At 45.8% G+C, this 5,000-nt stretch overlaps 1 protein-coding gene across 2 annotated transcripts in view; it reads left to right on the top strand.

Annotated features, from left to right (window-relative positions):
• Positions 1 to 5,000, top strand: part of LOC105906972 (ephrin type-B receptor 1-B) — a 173,296-nt gene that overhangs the window by 138,925 nt on the left and 29,371 nt on the right. The window lies entirely within an intron of this gene.

Raw genomic sequence — 5,000 nt, 5'->3', positions numbered from 1 at the left:
CCGAGACATCCATTGGGCAACCGGCTCCATCCGGGCGTGGAGGAGGAGGCGGCAGTGGGGTAGAGGAGGGAAAGCCACTCCACGCCTCCTCCAGCCAGAAGAAATACAAAAATAAGATAAAGCAGGTCTGGACATTGGCAGCCACCACCGCCACATTTTAAATTTAGCCCATCCTGGACAGTGTAATCTGGGCCAACCATACTACTGCTAATGCAACTACTGCTACTAATGCTGCTACTACTACTGCTACTGCTACACCTACTACTGCTACTACTGCTACTGCTATTACTGCTGCTACTACTACTACTACTACTACAACTACTACTACTGCTAATATTACTGCTACTGCTACTGCTACTACTAGCTACTGGCTTTAAAACCACGGCCACTGTCAGAGTTAGCGTCAGAGTTCGTGGTAGCTGAAAGCAATGGAAACTGGGTTGCTGCTGCTCCAGCCGCTGCTGCTTGTCGGGTCGGTCATTCGTTAGGCTTTAGAGTCAAAGCCAGTGTCAGACTACACAGGCACTACGCAGGTTGCTACTGCTGCTTTTACTGGTACTACTACTGCTGCTGGTCAAGCTAGCTAGCGACAATCAGAATTAGTCAGCGTTGTATAGTAACGAAGTAGAAGTTAGAAATACTTTGTTACTGTACTTAAGTCGTTTTTTTGGATATCTGTACTTTACTTTACTACTTCTATTTCTGTTTACTTTTACTTTTACTTCGCTACATTTTGCAAAGAAAACGGATACTTTTACTCCGATACATTTCCCCTGAAACCTTCGTTACTCGTTACAAAATCAAATCATCTTTAGAAAAAAAAATAATCATGAGAGTGACGAGACCAACGTCGGGGACTGTGGTAGAACACAGACTGCAAGCAGGTTTGGCGAATCAGTGGTCCTAGCGCACGTTAATGCGTTATTGACCGTTACCATGGAAACACCAATGAGCGTGAACCACACAGGCCAAAGTTAACATTGAGCGGTGGGGCACTTTCAGATGTGCCCCACGAAATCTGCCTGGCAACTAGACTGGCATAATGCGAAAACCGCGAGACCTGTACCCCGTGACTAAGAGAGAAAAAACATACAGTCAGATCAAAATCAGACAGATCAATGCCAGTAACGTTACTGCTAGTTAGCTATCGCTAGTTTTCGAGTATTTGGGAAGTGTTTTAATTCAGCCTACAATGAATAATGTAGACTAGTTGTTGAGGGTGCAATTTAGTACAATGTCGTTGGAAGATGAATTAGAAATGAAACGTTTGGGGCCACACAAAAGGATTAAGCCATTCACAAGAAACACGATGGGACAGCAGAGACTGAACGCCCTCTCCATGCTTTCCATTGACTTCATAATTCTCAAAATTCGGACCCTTTGCTTTTTTAATAACAGCATTTACTTGTACTTTTACTTTCAATACTTAAGTACATTTAATATCAGAAAATTACTTTTGATACTTAAGTACAGTAAAGATCAGATACTTTAAGACTTTTACTGAAGTAGTGTTCTAAAAGGTTACTTTTACTTTTACTTGAGTCATTTTCCAGGAAGGTATCTTTACTTTTACTCAAGTATGGCTTTTGGGTACTTTATACACCACTGGAATTAGTGTCTCAGTTAGCGTCAGCGAGTGGCATCTGGAGAGGGAAACTGGGTTGCTGCTGCTATCACTGCTACAGTTGCAGAGGGTTCCCAGAGAGGCATGCCGCTTCCTGCGCTGTAGGTGCTTTTCATCATCACTGGTCTGAGCTACTGAGAACTGCCTGTTGATAGCGGTGAAAGTGACGATGATAATGGTAATGAAGATGATGATAATCATGATTGTGGTTGTGGTTGTAGTGGAGGAGGTGGTTGTATTGTGATAGATGGGTTGCTCTGCCCTTCCTCTGGCGAAGAAAATGAAGAAGAAGAAGAAGAAGAAGAAGAAGAAGAAGATGATGATGATGATGATGATGAAGACGATAAGGATTAGGAAGATGATGATGATGATGATGGTAATGATAGTGGTGGTAGTGGTTGTGGTGTCGGAGGCGGTTGTGTTGTGATAGATGTGCTGCGCTGCCCTTCCTCTTCATGGAACCCATGTGGGTAATTAGCGGCATGACTCACCGGGAGCAGCTGACGTTACATCCTCTGGCATGGCGCCACGGCACGCTGTTCGTTAGGACAATTACCGCCGGCTGTGTGTGTGTGTCTGTGTGTGTATGCGAGGAAGTGAGGGACAGTATATTTGTGTATATGTGTGTGTATGTGGGGAGTAGTTGTGTGTGTGTATTTGTGGGGGGTGCCCATGTCCCCAGATGCACTCTCACAATGTAATATGTCTATTCTTTATTCTTGTGTCACGGAAAAATCTACTCTTGAATGGAGGCCATCACTATCTATCTCTCTCTCTCTCTCTCTCTCTCTCTCTCTCTCTCTCTCTCTCTCTCTCTCCTGTCATCTCTCTTCTCATCCGTCTCCCTGTCCCCCTTTCTTCTGTCTCTGTCTCCTGTGACAGTCAGGTGTGATGATGGGGAAATGATTGTATTAAATGAAGTGTGTGCTGAAGCTTTGCAAGTCCTGCACCCTGCTCCTCATACTAAACATGCAGTTGCTGTAGTCGCTGTATCACACTGTTCAGGCTTCCTTTGTTTGTTGTTTTGTTTGTTATTTTATGTTTTTTTATGTGTGGATGTATTGATACGATTAAGTGAGTTTTAGAAAACAAAATCTCAAACTGAGATGTGAAAAAAAAAAGAAAAAAGAATTCCACCGATAATTTATCTATGAGGGGTGATGTCACACTGTTCCAACAGTGATGAAATGACTCTCTTTGACCCTTGGAGAAATATCTACAATCTCCTACTATTCCTCCCTCTCTCTGTCTCTCTATCTGCTGAAAGATAACCGTCCCCACACATCTGCCTTACCTGGAGCTCTCTGAGCGCACAAAGAAAAAATTTAAATTGCCTGCAGTGCTGTTACACACAAATTGCAAATAGGAAACTTGTCCGGTTCTTACTGTGGTGGTGTTCGCAGAGATACGATTTCCTGTCCCTCTCAGACACAGCAGCACTAATTAAAGCGGGTATTGGTAGTTTCACTACTGCCTGTGAGGGGGCCCTCCGGACATCTCTTTCAGAGGCAAGAATGAAACACACAAAAGTGTGAAGTCATCAAAACCACTCAGTTTTAAACTGACAGGAAGTCTGTGGTACCGTACACTCCACTGCCAGACGAAGATTCTGGTAGAGTAGCCGTATTTCAAGGCCAGGTAGGCTCTAACTCGTCTATACAGTGGAGAGGCTGGATATGCAGGCAAATCAGAAGCTTCTAGAATGTCAGCTCAACATCAAAACAGGAAAGTTGAAAAGGAAGGAAGGAAAGACTTTTTCTCATCTCAGCTCCTGTTTACAAGCTCTGTTGCCCCAAGCATTCTCCGTCAAGTTGACAGAAAGGAACAGGCTCCTGTAAGCCTTGGAAAAATAGAAGTGCCTTGACAAAGACCCAGATGAAAACAAAAAAAACGTGCAGCCTAGTTCACAGCATGTTTAGCAGCCAATGCCCCACTGGCTTTTAAACTCCTTGCAAAATTTCCGTTGCTGTGCCAATTTCCGACAAAGACGTTTTTTTTTCAATTTGTTGGGGCCCTCTCACAAACAGCTATGTTTGAACACCAGTGTTGGAGATTCTGAGGTGTTCTTTCAAGTTCGCAGACTGTGACGGAGGATTATCTGTGGCGACGGAGAAAATCACGGCTTTTTAAGCAATGTGTATGTGTAGTGTGGATGTGTGCTGGAGATGATTCCACAGTACAGCCAGGTGGTGTGTACTCAAACCCAACTCACCCTCACCCCCACTCCCTCCTCTCAGCAAAGCCAGCTGTAGACAGCAGAGGGTTTGTGAAGGGCGCACCGGAGCAGAAAAGAACTGGCTGAGAGCTGAATGTACCAAAGACGCGAGGCGCTGTGAAAAATGCAGAGTGTGACGCCTGTGAGTGCCGAGCCATTTGTGGAACATTAACCTTTGAATTCATGGCTCATCACTCACCATAGCTTAATGAGAGAGACAGAGAGACAGATATATATATATATATAGAGAGAGAGAGAGAGAGAGAGAGAGAGAGAGAGACGGTGCTGAAAGACGTCCTGGAGGATTAGACGAAGGACTTGTTGAAGACGAAGGAGGCGAAGTGTTGAGCGATGCTGATGGAAAGTAGTACGAGGTGTGTACTCTCGCTTTGTGTTCAGAGCTGTTGGTCCTCCCCACAGCTGGGCCAGACCTGGGCCAGATGCCCTTCCTATCTAGGTCACCTCCCTTCCAGACTCTCCCACACACACCGTGTTCACATGACTGATGATGAACAATGCATCTTGACCACATCAGTAGGGTGGGGGAGCCGTGGCGTCAGGGCTGGCGTGACCCTTCTGTTGACGCAGAAACTCGACTTGACTCGCCGCGTCCCAGCAAATCTTGCCGTTACATCCTCATAATCCACTTGTCTTGTCATGCACTTCTCAATGGACAATAAAGCCAGTGCTGACAGTCTGAAGTATCTCACCCCCCCCCCCCCCCCCCCCCCATGTGCCGCAGAAGTGTCAGGTCTTCACACAATACGCGGGTCTGAGTGCCCATGAGGACCTAGGTCTGAATCCAGCCTGAGGTCATCTCTCTGCCCCTCTCTCCAGTGTGATTCCTGTGACAATATCTGCTGTCCAATCATAATGATAGAATCTAAATGAGCATGCCAAAGTTGAAGAAGGGACCGGAGGACGTAGTCAGGATTCTGGAGTTTATTTCAGCGTGGAGACCCCCTCTCAGCTGGTGCTCAGAGAAAGGCCTCCTGATAGCAGAATATGTTGGCATTTATACCATTCAGTCAAGTGGGATACAATAGGGGAGAGGTTGACCACACCCTATAAGTGAGAGGAAGGGGGAGACAGTGGGGTGAGAGGTTCACCTATGGGGGGAGGGGGGTGATAACAGGGTACAAAGGGTGATAGCAGGAAGGA

This window comes from Clupea harengus, chromosome 22 (genome assembly GCF_900700415.2).
Source record: "Clupea harengus chromosome 22, Ch_v2.0.2, whole genome shotgun sequence".
Taxonomy (NCBI): domain Eukaryota; kingdom Metazoa; phylum Chordata; class Actinopteri; order Clupeiformes; family Clupeidae; genus Clupea; species Clupea harengus.
Note: the sequence above shows the minus strand (reverse complement) of the source record. Positions and strands in the feature narration are given on the sequence as shown.